Below are 14,969 nucleotides of genomic sequence, written 5' to 3'. Positions count from 1 at the left end.
AAGCAATTAATTTTTTGTCTCTGGAAATTGCACCATTTAAATGACCCTTTTCGTCATGGGAAGTTGCAACGTTTGAAGGACCCTTATTCTCTATCTATTTAAGTTTTCTTGTGGGCTTATGCTTCATTACAAAACCACATATTCAATATACATCCTCCAAAAAAAAAAAAAACCAGAGGTTAAAAATGATGAAGAAATGGCACACCATCTCTTCCTCTATGCAATATGCTTTGGATGACGTTCTTCTCAAAATTCTCATCGTTGTTGCTTCCTGCTCATTAAAGGACCTTGTATTAGTGAAGATGATCTTGAAGAAGTTCTATGAAATTGGCAAGGACCTCACATCGACCAACACATCAATATTTACAAACTTTGTGACCGTCAACCCGCTTAGATCATGTGGCGCGTTTGACAAAGTATCAAAATTTCATCAATCGCTGCATCAAGTGTGGCAACCCCGAGGCCATCTGCATGGTAAGGATTCGATACTTCTTCTGAGACAACAAGGAAGAAGCTAGAATTGAGCAACTTAAGAGTGCGATATCAGAAGGCCATCAAGCAGCAACGTATGTGTACGGTGCGATCTTGGTGTGCCACGGGTAGGATTCCAAGCACGAAGGCTCAAACTTTTCTATTCTCTCAACCATCATAAATCAGGATGATTAAGTGTAATGGAATGTCGAGAGAGGTGTTTCCTATGTTTGTCAAGTTTTTGGGTGGATAGGGAAGTAAGGGCCCGAATCCTAAAACTTCACGATTATAACGTTGCAATCAAACCTTGCAGCGAATGTGGAAGTCCACATGTAATGCTTGTAATGCATTTGACCATGCAAAATTCACTACCTGTAATGCTTGTAAATGGCATAAGGAAGTGAATATATTTTTTGATACATTATGTGGTAGAGATAGGTAGACTAAGTTTGTTTTTTTGTTCGTTTAATTTTGTTGTAATTGTAGCGCTTAAATTCCAAGACAACCTTTTGTTTTCCTTTATGTCTCTCATGTACTACTGAATTTGTAATTATATGAACTTGGTACTTTTCAATTTTTCTTTGTCAAGATACACAAACAAGAAGCTTAAAAAACTAGGCATAATTATAAAAAACTAGCCCAATGTGTTAGCATTACCATGTCATCGTTACGATATCTACTTTGCAGCCTCTTTTTCCCACTCATCAATGCTTGCCTATCTTTTTATTATTTTCTTTGGATATTGTGCATGAATGACTGACAAGCATGCATATGACATGCCCATGCCATGCACAATATATGCACATGATATGCACATGCACAAGACATACACAATATATGCACATGACACCTTCATGGTTTAGTGTGTGGTTGGGTTCTCGAGGGTTGTCTATATTATTATTGATGACGGTTGGTTATTGTGCATGCATGGTTGGGTATTGTGCATGAATGGCTTTTGGGTTGCATGAAAGGTGGTGTATTTATTCATGCTTGTCCAAGCACAAACCACCTCATCCAGTTGTAGAACGATGAAGAAAGGTAGAATTATGAAGAAAGCTAGAGTGATGAAGAAGGGCACAATGACCCTAACTTTCATGCAATCTCTTCCGGACAAGTTTCTTCTGGAAATACTCACCAACATTGCTTCCCATTCCTTTTGTTACATATATTCAGCAAAAATGGTGTGCAAGAAGTTCAACCAACTCGCCCAACATGACCGCATCTTCGAACATATCAACATTTGAAAGGGTCAACCCGCTGACTTCACGGAGCAAAGATGAAGAAGTGTATAAGTTCTTGGAACCGTGAAGGGAGTGCAACAATCCTGAGCCTCTGTACAACCAAGGGATGTCATGGTACTTCGGATACAATAATTTTGAACTCAGAATTGAGTCTTTGAAGACGGCGATCTCCAAGGGTTATGAAGCATCAACGTATGTCTATGGTGTGATCTTGGTGTGCCACAGGGGGGATGAAAAATAGAAAGGCCTCAAGCTTTTGCATTCTCTCAACCATTAGAAATTGGTAAGCGTAATGGAGTGTAAAGAAAGAGCTTGGCGGTTTTTTTGGTCAACTTGGGTGGACACGACAATTAGAGGTAGAAATAAAATTTCACTATGGTAGTGCAACATCAAAGCATGCAGCGACTATTGAAGTGCACAAAGTCTTTTCACAGTCCGCCCCTATTGGGATTACTGGTGTCCTGACAAATTCAATAGCTACAATTTGTGCAGATGGCATCAGGAAGTGAACATTTTTTTTGTAATATGTTAAATAGTTTTAATAGGGACTAGTTTTTGTTTCTTTTCCTTTACTTTTCTTGAAATTTGGTTGTCATGTACTTTTTGTTACTAAACCAAAAACATGAGAAGTTTTTGGTAACTTTAACAATGTTTACTTTCTTAAATGAAAAGATGGACAACACAAAGCATGCTTAAGTTTCAAAAACCCAATGTGGTTGGTTCGAATCCTATAAGGTGTGATTCTGTGTTCTCGCATTAGGTCAAAATTAGACAAATAATTAAGCACAAACCCAAATTTGACCTCCTTTAATGCGCAAAACATGGTCAAGCTAGGCACATAACATGCACATAACTTGCACACATCACGCTCACTAGATGCTTACAATAGGCACATTTGAAATGTATAGAAAATAACTAACTTGAAATCTCACTATCTTGTTAGAATTCCTCGTTGGTGAATCAATCACGGGACCTACAAAAGAGACAACAACCTGAAATGGACAGGTACACCCCATAAAAGAAGCAAGTAATGAATTTGCAAAAGATATAAGAAAATAAACAAAAACATTCATTTGGATATAGACTATTGTAAGTTTCTTCAGTTTGCCTTTTAAAAAAGCCTTCAACAGAGGCTAAAACATTGACATTGTAAAAAATGTTTGCATAAAATTGTAAAAAACTATCAACATAACCTAGATAACAAATCCATCTAGTACAATAATAAATGTGATTCCTCAAGCTCAAAAGCCTTACAAAGGCCATCAATAAGAATATTGAAGGTTGCAATAGTAGCCATCTCGAACCAAACCTTTGTTGCTAATCTTTCTCAAGAAGTTGAAAGCATTGTTAACTCTGGTAGTGATGTTGTGACATCCCACATCGCCCAGGGGAGTGATCCTTATATGTATATTCCCATCTCTACCTAGCACGAGGCCTTTTGGGAGCTCACTGGCTTCGGGTTCGGTGGGAACTCCGAAGTTAAGCGAGTAGTGCGCAAGAGCAATCCCATGATGGGTGACCCACTGGGAAGTTGCTCGTGAGTTCCCAAAAACAAAACCGTGAGGGAATGGTAAGCCCAAAGCGGACAATATCGTGCTATAGTAGTGGAGCAGGCCCGGGAAGTGATCCGCCCCGGGCCGGGATGTGACAATTTGGTATCAGAGCCTAACCCTGGTCGCGTGTGTGCCGACGAGGACTTCGGGCCCCTAAGGGGGGTGGATTGTGACATCCCACATCGCCCATGGGAGTGATCCTTATATGTATATTCCTATCCTTAGCTAGCACGAGGCCTTTTGGGAGCTCACTGGCTTCGGGTTCCATGGGAACTCCGAAGTTAAGCGAGAAGGGGGCTAGAGCAATCCCATGATGGGTGACCCACTGGGAGGTTGCTCATGAGTTCCCAAAAACAAAACCGTGAGGGAATGGTAAGCCCAAAGCGGACAATATTGTGTTACGGTAGTGGAGTTGGGCCTGAGAAGTGGTCCCGCCCGGGATGTGATAATTTGGTATCAGAGCCTAACCCTGGTCGTGGTGTGCCGACGAGGACGTTGGGCCCCTAAGGGGGGTGGATTGTGACATCCCACATCGCCCAGGGGAGTGATCCTTATATGTATATTCCCATCTCTACCTAGCACGAGGCCTTTTGGGAGCTCACTGGTTTCGGGTTCTGTGGGAACTCCGAAGTTAAGTGAGTAGTGCGCGAGAGCAATCCCATGATGGGTGACCCACTGGGAAGTTGCTCGTGAGTTCCCAAAAACAAAACCGTGAGGGAATGGTAAGCCCAAAGCTGACAATATTGTGCTACGGTGGTGGAGCGGGCCCGGGAAGTGATCCGCCCCAGGCCGGGATGTGACAGATGTGGTAGAAACTAACACACAAATTAAAACCTATATATTTTGTAATCGTAGCACGAATAAGTAGGGATCGTTTTATTCTGGGGATTAGAAGGGATGCTAATCAACACAAATTAAACTTCTAAAATTGAAAACTAAGTTAAACTAACAACAAAACAATGACTGGGGGGATTTGGGACGAATTTAATTAAAACAAAAGTAAAGGGCACAAGTAAATTAAGTTGTGAATGAAATATGGATGAAATGATAGCTAAAGGATTCTTCTCCACACATGAAACATATGCATACAAATCAATTTCCAGTTATTCTTCCTATAAACCGCGAATGACAATGCCCCAAATTAACTGTGAACAACACTAATTAACTCTCTGATTTTCCTAAGTTCATTGAATTGGACTCAGTGAAGCAACCAAATTATTCTTCTCAAGTTCCCTAACTATGAAAAGCATGATAGAGATACATCTCAAAGATCATTAAGTTTTGTGAAAATCATAAGCATTGACAAAGCATTCGTAACTATGAAAAGCGTGATACTCCTGCCAAGAATTTACTTAACTCAATTATGACTAATGACTTTTACTACTTACAAATATAAGTTCATAACGATTAGATGAAATTCCCTTATATTCTAGCATCAAATCCGTGCATGCAAACTAAGTGTGCATCCTTAATAAACATACATGAATAAGTTCTCTATAAAGCAGATAAGTAAATCGCATTCATGTTTTATGAAACAATAACTAGATGTAGTCAATTTATATAAAACATATAATCATGGCTTTGAATTCACCTCCATCTAAAAAGAAACTTAGTTACGTATGTTCATCATAACTGAAAAAAAATCTAAAATAAACATTGAAACTTAAAACAAAGATAGAAAGAACTCTGAAAATTCCAACAACTTCAATGGATGAATGGTAGGCATGGTACACTCTAAAATGTGCAGGAATTTCATATACATATGTAGGGAATGGCTGAATCCAAGGAGGAAAAGGTTTTGGCGTTTTGAATTATTTTAGGACTCTAAGAATTAGGTAGAGAGTGTTAAAATGTGAATAGGATTCCTCCTTCCAGCTGGAGATAAGATAAGATAATATTCCTCTCCAACTAGGATTCCTTTGTCTTGTGTAATTTTTTGCCTTCCAAGCCTCAACTTTAATTTCTCTAGAGTTTAGCACATGTCCAGCCCATATGCTATCCAATCCAAGTTCAAAACTGCTCCAAATTGCTCCATTTTGCCATTTATTGTCATCCTTACCAACTGGACCTATAATAATACGAAAATAACTTAAATTACCAAAATAAATGGAAATTAACTAAGTAAATGAAAAGAAATAAGATAACAAAGTCACATGAATATGCTCCTATCAAATTCCCCCACACTTAACTTTTGGTAGTCCCCAAGCAAAACAAAGTAAACAAAACAAAACCTAAACCTTCCAACGATTGCCTCAGGGATTTCCAATGAAACATGACATGTTAAAAATCACTACTTACATAGATTTTAGCCATCCTTACTCTTGAGCTTATACTTAACTGCAGTAACCACTTACTAGCTCGTATTTAATCAATTAAAACAACATTTGAAAGTAGTAACATGCCTTAGAGAATTCACTCAATTCCTCACCAGATATACTCTCTATTTTCACACAGATTTTCTGACTACACTCTGTGACAACCCGTTCCAAATTTTACGTTTTTATGTTATTTTAAAAGTGTGAATTTACGAAAATGCCATAGAGGCAAAGATTTTGACTTATGTTGACCATCGTCTAGAGAGACGTATGACTTATTCTTTTAACATATTCTCGTAGTACTCGTGGATGTGAACACATGGATAAAAGCTGTTTGCGAGTCCGGATTATAACGGTATAGTTATGGATGTTTGAAAATGACTATTTAAAGTTTAGTTATAAATTATTTGAATTCCCACCTTGTGGGAAAGTGGCCAATCTTATTTTAGGCACAAATAGGAAGGAACCAATTAAATTAGAGGGAGAGGGTGAGACCCAATCAGAAAAAGAAAGAAGAAAAAAAAAAAAAAAAAAAAAAAAAAAAAGAAAAACTCCCAGCTTTCCCGTGGGTTTTTCCCACTCGCGACCACCCATTTTCCAAGGTCGATTCCGGCCAACTCCGGTGGAGTTTTTCAACGCCACCACCACCATCTTGAAGCTCTCATTCCCCTCTACAAAACCCATCCAAGAACCACCTTGATTAGCCATGGTATTTGGCGGTTTGAGGCCACGAAAGTCGACGAAAATCAACGGTGCTCCGGCCACTCTTTTTTATTTTCCGACAAATCGGCAAAGTGATGGCCGATGCCACCACTTGGGTTTTGTAGCCCATCATCCCAGGAGCAAAACCCAACCAAATTTTTCCCCGTTGGACCACTGTAGAAGACGAATCGACACCGGGAAGTTTTAGGCACCCGCCGGCTTTATGGGCAAAATTGACCATCTTCCGTCCACTTTTGGACTTCGTGGCAGGTATGAAAGTTTCTCCACTCACTGAGATCTTCATTTTTGTGAAGTTTGAGAATTTTTAGAAATAGTTGGATTTTCCGACGAGTCGGGTGGCCGACCGCCACCCGCGGCGGTGCGTGGCCAGTGAGCCGCCAATACTATTTTTAGGCTATGTCAAATGTCTTGAATTCAGTTTTGTCATTTGAATGACGTAGGTTGATTGTTGGAACCTAAATTCGTTACGATACGTTACTTGATAAAAATGTGAATCGACGATCCGACCGTTGGATCGTCACCAAAATTGGCTACATTATAATACGTAATATTTAAAGATCATAGGAATTTATGGATCGGGAATCCAACTTACGGATCTTCCTGAGTTGGATTTGTAAGTTAGTAAAATAAATGTTCACGACCACTTGTTTTAGGCATTTGGCGGAGATTTGACCGTTGGATTGTAATGAAATTTTAATATGTTATTCTAGAAACATATTGTGGATCGTTGGGAGTTGCGGATTGGAAATCTGATATGCGGATCTTCCGGGTCAAGTTATACAGAGTTGTAGACCCTACCGTCGATCTTTGATCGACTGTTGACTTGTGGTCAATGGGTCTCAAACTATTTTAGAATGCCGTTGAGGTTGTGTTTTATGTGAATTACGTATTCTACGAATAAGAGTTCTGAGATGTGATTTGATAATTGGTCACAGGGACCAATCATTCAGGACGCATCGATGCATGCGCTAGAGAATCATAGCGTGGACTCCAGGTGAGTGGATCTTTTCCTTTTTATCGTACATATTATTGAGAGTTCTATCGACACTTTTAAATTGATTAGGTATATTACCTTCATATAATTATTGTGAATGCTTGAAGTACCTTTATGAACTACTAATGGCTTGATCCCTGTTTAGGGTACGTAGGCAGTCTAACGAGACGTTAGATGCAGCCATAATATATTTGAGACAAAAGCCTTATTTGGGAAATTGAGTAATGCGAAGGAAATTGGTAAAGGCAAGTTTTAGTTTTGTGAATTAGTTAGTTAAATTAGTGTTAATTGGGTTGTCATGGATAATTATCCCTGAAAATAAGTAGTTCGGGAGTAGGGCGTTATTGATTGTACACTTCACACCGTATTGTTTATAATGGAAAATGCTACGACATGCTTGAGTATTAGATTGCATCATGGTATATCCATATGTGTATTACTTGCATATAATTATTGGGAATGCTTTCAAGTGCAAAGGTGAACGCAGAACACCCAGGTAAGTTCAGGTGAGTTTTTGGTATTAGTTGAATCGATTGCGTTATAGCATGACTACAGTTATGTGTTAGGCAACTTCGATACTGTCGTACCGGTTGCCATGAGTTGCACATGTTATATTGAGATGCATTGAGAGCTCATAAACCTGCACCCCGGTGTTAGTGCTCCCGCCCGTGGCCAGGGCACAGTCCTTCACGTGATGTTCACCTCCCGCACCTTACGCTCACCTTGGATCCAAGGTAGGTGCACAGTCTTGTCGTACAGACCACTTTAGGTGGTTCCGACTCGTAGGTGACCTGCGATTATTCGCACAGTCTTCACGTGATCGTAGCACTTGAGCGTATTCATTTACACCCAGTCCTGTTGTACAGACCACTTTAGATGGTTCCGACTCGTGTGCAGGTATACTTATTGAGCTATTGGCTAGCCATGATTGATGAGATATGGATAAGTCGTACAGGTCACTATAGGTGACTTCGACTTATATGCTAGCCATGATTGATGAGATATGGATAAGTCGTACAGGTCACTATAGGTCTAGCCATGATTGATGAGATATGGATAAGTTGTACATGTCATTTTAGATGACTCTGACTGATATATCATTTTGTATTGATTAAGTTCATTTGGCCTACTTATTAATGTATGATGGAGTTGATGGCAAACCGTGGTTTTGGTCATTTCTGAGTATGGTTTGGATATATGTATATATGTTATAATGTCCTATAGAAAACGATAAAGGAATTATAGTGAGGGGTTATTACTGTTAGGAAGGTAATAGTTTTGGGAGGCTTGGTTTTACTGCTTACTCACACTTTCTGTTTTGTACCCCTTCAGGTTTTAACTGCTGAGTTCATATCGACGAGGATATATAGCTAATCTTAGTATTGGTGGCTACTTTTAAGGGTATGATTCTTACCCACACTACTGTACCTTACTTATGCTCTGACATCGCGTGTGAAATGGGTTCGCTCCCACTCGTAGCGCACTCTGGTATTTAGACACTTTTAGATTCAAATTTATTCACATTTTATACACTATCACACTTTATGGCTTCGTCACCTTCCAGGTGTCGGCCAACACAGCTCGATTTGGGGGTCCTAGTGGACATTCCGGGTTGGGATGTGTCACACTCCCTATACTAAGTATATGTGAGAAGATTGATGTAAACATGTAGACTAGCACTCACATACATTAAAACAAAGAAGGCACTTTCTAAAATTACTAATACAAACATGCATATGATCTTATGAACAGAATGCCACTACTTAGAAGCTAGAACCAGGGATTCCATATGCTCGTACCAATTTCAAACTCTACATATTGAAACACATAACAATGAAGATAAAGTCTAAGGGTTGTAATGGGGCTAAGGTATTGGCTAACAAAGAAAGGTTAAGGATAAACAAAGGTTCTTAAGGTGATAGAAATCAAAGTAATGAAATCAACACTTAGAATTCAACTTTGGATTGCAGCACCCAACTTTAAACACAAAGGGAAGATTCGTACATTGATGTGATATAAAATAGCACACAAACTTAAACCCTTTTATTGTAGTTGTAGTATGAATAAGTAGGGATCGTTATAGGCCAGGGATTAGAAGGGATGCTAATCTACTCAATTTTAAACTTTAAAACACTAAACTAGAGTCAAAAATAGAAAACTAGACTTTAATAACTCAAAACAAACTAGAATGACTCAAAACAGCACAAAACAAGCAAATTGACTCAAAACAGAAACTAAGGGTGACTTTGGATGAATTCTAACTTAACTTGATTCAAAATACCAATAGAAACAAATCTAAACAAGTCCTAGCTAAGTAAAACACAAAATATTAAAGGGGGGATTGGTGTTGAAGAATTTAAAACTTAAACAAACAAGTTACAGAAACTAAGTAAATTGATACGAATTTGGGTGAATTGATGGGTGATAGGCTAGCTAGAGGGTCCTTCTCCACACATGACACATATGCTTACAAATCAATTTCCAATCATTATTCCAATAAACCATGAATGACAATGCCCCAAATTAATTGTAAACTGCATAAATTAACTTTCAAATTTCCCTAATTTCATTGAATTGGACTCAGCGACGCAATCAAATTATTCTTATCAAGTTCCCTATATGAACAACATGATAGAGATACATATCAAAGATCATTAAGTTCTATGAAAATCATAAGCATTGACAAGGCATCTGTAACTATGAAAAGTATGATACTCCTGCCATGGATTCACTTAACACAATCATGACTAGTGACTTCCACTACTTATAAATATAAGTTCATAACGATTAGGTGAAATTCCCTTATATTTTAGCATCAAATTCATGCATGCAAACTAACTGTGCATCCTTAATCAACATATAAGAATAAGTTATCAATCAAACAGATAAGTAAATCACATTCATGTTTTATGAAATAATAATTGGATGAAATCAATTCATATCACATATATGTTCATGGCTTTGAATTCTCCTCTAGCCAAAACGAGTTTAGCTCCTCATGTTCGCACTTAAACAAAGATAACTTAAATTAAACATTGAAAACAAAAGATAGAATACACCTAAGAACATTCCAACAATCCAAACTTGAATGGCAGAGCACGACTCCAAGGGTCTCCTCTCCTTTCTCCTTGCAAGGCTGCAGCACAAAGGTATTTGTCTCTGAAATTAGGTTTGGTGTATGATGCATGGGTGGTGCGAATTGTGGTGAGATATGGATGAGTGCTCTCTCTTTTGTGCGGCAGAAAACATTTATTTAAAGGGAGAAACCCTAATTAATTTTGAAGAAGGATTTGCAATCCAAATCCACAAGGAAAAAGGCTAATTAAAATCAGAATCCAAGAGGAAAAGGGAAAGGGAGTGCACGACAAGGCATGGGTTTTCTAGAAGGAATTGGTGCGGCACCCTTGTAGAATTAGGATTAGGCCTTCTAGAATCATTTATTTAGGTGTCCTAATATAATTAGGGATCCCCCTAACAGGTGGAACTTAAGTAGTGTAGGATTAGAATTGGCTAAGACAAAATAAGGTATTTTGGCTCATATTTCCTTCTTTCTTTGTTGAACTCCATATCTTCTTTGTCTTGAATTAAGTCTTCCATCTCTTTAGCAAATTCTTAGCCCTTCTTGAACCTCAAATTTGTCCATCCATCTTGCTCCATGCATGTGCTATCATTGGATAAATGACTCCACAATCAAGAAGCTTGATGATCTCATTTTTTCACAACTTCCATCATTGGACGGTTGAGTCAGTGTTGAGCCTCTCAAGTTGGTTTAGCCCCTTCATCTAGAAGTATGTGATGCATGCAAGTTGTAGGACTTATTCCCCTAATGTCGGCCAAAGTCCATCCAATGGCTGTTTTGTACTCTTTCAACACCATAACCAATTTCTCCTCCTCTAGTGTCGTGAGTGATGAAGGGACTATGATCGCAAAGTCTCTTTGTGTCCCAAAAAAACATACTTCAAATGATTCGGTAATGGTTTAAGCTTAAGAAGGGGTGCCTGAATCATTAAAGGTAACAACTTGTTAGTAGAGATGAAAATTGGAATTGGAAGAGGGGACTTATCAATAGATTGTGACAAAGACTCAAGGGCAGACACAATACCGAAAATTTCTACATGATTAGTCTCAACCAGATCGGTTTTGAGTCCAATTCCTTCAGCAATGGTTATCTGAAGTGCATCCTTAAGAATTCAAGATATTCCTATGCCAATGAATCAAATACATCAATAGAAAAACAAGAATGATCATCAATAGGATATCTCATAGCTTCAGAAATATTAAAGTTAATGATATCTCCATCAAATTCGATTGTTAACATCCTCTTAAACACAGTCCAAAACCCCTTTCGGGTATGCATTGATCGATCAGCTAATTGAATAATAACATCTTCATTTTTAAGCTCTCCTAGATTCATAGATGCATAAATGGATTAGGGCATGACATTAATAGAAGCACCTAAATCTAACATAGCATGTTCAAACTTGGTCTTACCAATAACACAAAGGATAGTGAAACTACCTAGATCTTTTCGTTTAGGTGGGAGCTTTCTTTGCAAAACTACAGAGACATTCTCATTTACCCTTACCACTTCATTTTTTGATATCTATTTTCTTGTTGTACAAAGATCTTTAAAAAATTTAGCATACTTTGGAACTTGCTTTATTGCATCAAGAAGTGAGATATTAACTTGTACCTTTTTGAAGGTTTCTAAGATGTCTTTTTCACTCTCTTCTTTCTTAGATTGCATAAACCTGCAAGGAAAATGTACATTTGGTGGAATGGGGTTAGAAAGAATTGAATTGGAACAACCTTACCTGTATTAGGTGGCATAGGGGCTTTAGAAGGCTATGGCAAGATTTGTTCCTTCCTTGTCATGGCCTTGTCTTCCTCCTTTCTTTGAGCATCAGCTGTTCGTCCTCTTTTTGGCTTTGTTTGGACATTTTTGGTTTAGTTCCAATCTCCTTACCACTTCGCAAAGTGATAGCTTTAGTAGCTTCGAAACCTCTATTTGGATTGACAATGGTTGAACTAGGAAGTTTGCCTTGTTCTCTAAATTGCCCTATGATTTCTACTATCTGTCCAATTTGATTCTTCATGGCACCCATCCTTTTAGCTTGGTTTTGTAAACCCTGAGTCAAAGAGTTTAGTGTTTGAAGAATTTTATCATAATCTATTAACGAACCTGAATTTGGTTGGCTGTGGTGCTGCAAATAGCCTTTTATAGAGCCTTTGAGGTGGCTGTCTATATTTGCCTTGTTGTTGAGTTTGTTGAGGTTCCCTCCACTTCGTATTTGGATGATCTCTCTAGCCCAGATTGTAGGTTTTGGAAAACGAGTCACTCCTTGGTTGATTTTGGCCTTGGTAACCCATGATGTTGGCACTTTCCCATCCCTCATTCTCTATTAATTAAGGACATTGATCATAGGATGTCCTTGCATAGAGCACACGCCACATGTAGATACACTTTGCACTTTGGAACCCTTCGACAACATGTGATATAAGAGTAGAGAGATTAGCCATTTGAGATTGAAGTTCTGAAATAGCACTTACCTCATTAACTTGATATAGGCGTGCATGTTCTCTTTCTCCAACTCCTTCATATTGTTGTGCATTCAAGGCCCGGTTCACTATTAAAATCTTCACAACAACTGGTGTTTTGTCAACTAAAGCACCTACAACTGCAGCATCAAGCATTTGTCTCTCAAGTGGAAGTAGTCCTTCATAGAAATATTGAATTAAAAGCTCCTCCTTCATTTGATGTTGTGGATAAGATGCAACTAAAGTCTTGAAATGCTCATAATACACTAAAAAGAATTCCCCTAGGCCTTGTTGAATTCCACTAATTTTCTTTCTAAAAAGAATGACTCTTGAAGTTGGGAAGAATTTCTCTAAGAATGCTTTCTTCATGCATTCCCAAGAAGTGACGATTCCAGGTGCTAATTCAAGGAGCCAATCTTTAGCCTTTTCCAAAAGAGAGAATGGAAAAGTTTTTATCTTTAACATATTTCCATCCACATTAATTGGTGTCATGCTTGAGCACACTACTTCAAATTCCTTAAGATGCTTGTTCACATCTTCCATGGACAACCCATGGTATTTGGGAATGTAATGCAGCAAACTAGACTTTAATTCAAACTCATCGGTTTTGTCTTAAACTGCCATATGGTATTGAATGCAAAAGGGAACAACATTGTCCAATCCCAAGGTTGAAAGTTCCTTGATTGTTTGATTGTCAATAGCCATGTCTTGTTCCTCTTCCAGTTCAGTTTCAGTTTCAACTTCAAATTTGGAACTAGAACTAGGTGGATTGAATTCTGGCTACTTCTTCGTCTTTCTCAAAGTTTGTTCAAAATCGTCGTCAAATTTTAATATATTCTCACGAACAGGTTGAGAACTTCGAGTCATAAACTAGTACCCAAAACAAAAGTAAACAAAACAAAATTAGAAACAATAGAAAAGACATAAACAACAAAAAAGGGGAAGATTAGCAATTTTGCTAATCCCCGGCAATTGCGCCAAAATTTGAAGAAACTAACACAAAAATTCAACCCTATAAACCATGCAACCATAGTACAAGTAAGTGCAAAGAAATAAGATAACAAAGTCGCATAAATATGCTCCTATCACATTGAATGGCTTGATAGTTTAAAAGTTTCCTTTGTTTGGCTTGATTTAGCTTTGTTAGGCTTGGCACTGATTAGCTTGATTGGTTCGAAGCTTTTATGTGCTTGGCATAAGTTTGCCTTTATTTGTTTGACTCCAATGGTTTGCATGGTGTGTTGTAATTTAGCTTGGCATGTTGCATCGACATTGCTTGAACTATTGAGAAGCTTGCAAGACACTTTATAATTTTGTCTTTGGCTTGGCATGATGCCTGGATTATGCTTGAACCATTGAGAAGCTTGCTTGGCATGTTCCATAAGCATCACTTGAAAGTTGATTTAGCATGCTTTAAACTTTTCTTAAGATTTCCTAATTTATTTTGCTTGGCTTTGGCTTGCTCTGGTTTGCATGGCATGTAAAAGAAGATATTTTTCTTTCATTTTGCTTGGCATGTTGTAATTTTTTGCGGTGGCTTGATGTGTGGGGTTCTTGCTTCTTGTTGGATGCTTGATGAAATATTAGTTCCATGTAGGGAATTATACTAGGGCTATTGCTGGCTAAAAACTAATATTTCGGCAGCTGGAAAAAGGAGTCATTCTACTTAGAACACTTCAGGACGTGCAATGGGGTTTCCTTTATGAGAATTGGATAGATGATGGTGATGGCAAGCAATTCAGATGAGTATGTAGTGGTTGGAAGGTTAAGGTATGTGGAGTTTTGGTTAGAGGATAATGTTATATAGACTCACCAAGGCAATGAAGGTAAGCATGATGGCTTAGGGAAATGTTATATGGCAATGAGATGAGTATGGATTTGAAGTAGACTGTTGGATAGTAGGCTTGGTGATTTGTAGAAAATAGCAATGCGAGCACTAATCTGATGCAAGGGATAATGGAATTTCCCAAGCACTTTTTGAGGGTGAGGCTGATGGTGGAAAATGTGGCGTATGTCATTTTCGAGGCTAAGGTTGCTGGTGAAAAAGACAGTTTAGGCGCTTTCCGAGGCTGACATTGCTGGTGGAAAAAATGGTCAGGCCCTTTCCTGGGTTGAGACTATTTGTGGAAAAGGC

Source organism: the organism of the source record quoted next, unplaced genomic scaffold (genome assembly GCF_019419815.1).
Source record: "Pyrus x bretschneideri cultivar Hongxiangsu unplaced genomic scaffold, Pyrus_bretschneideri_v1 Contig9, whole genome shotgun sequence".
Taxonomy (NCBI): Eukaryota; Viridiplantae; Streptophyta; class Magnoliopsida; order Rosales; family Rosaceae; genus Pyrus; species Pyrus x bretschneideri.
Note: the sequence above shows the minus strand (reverse complement) of the source record.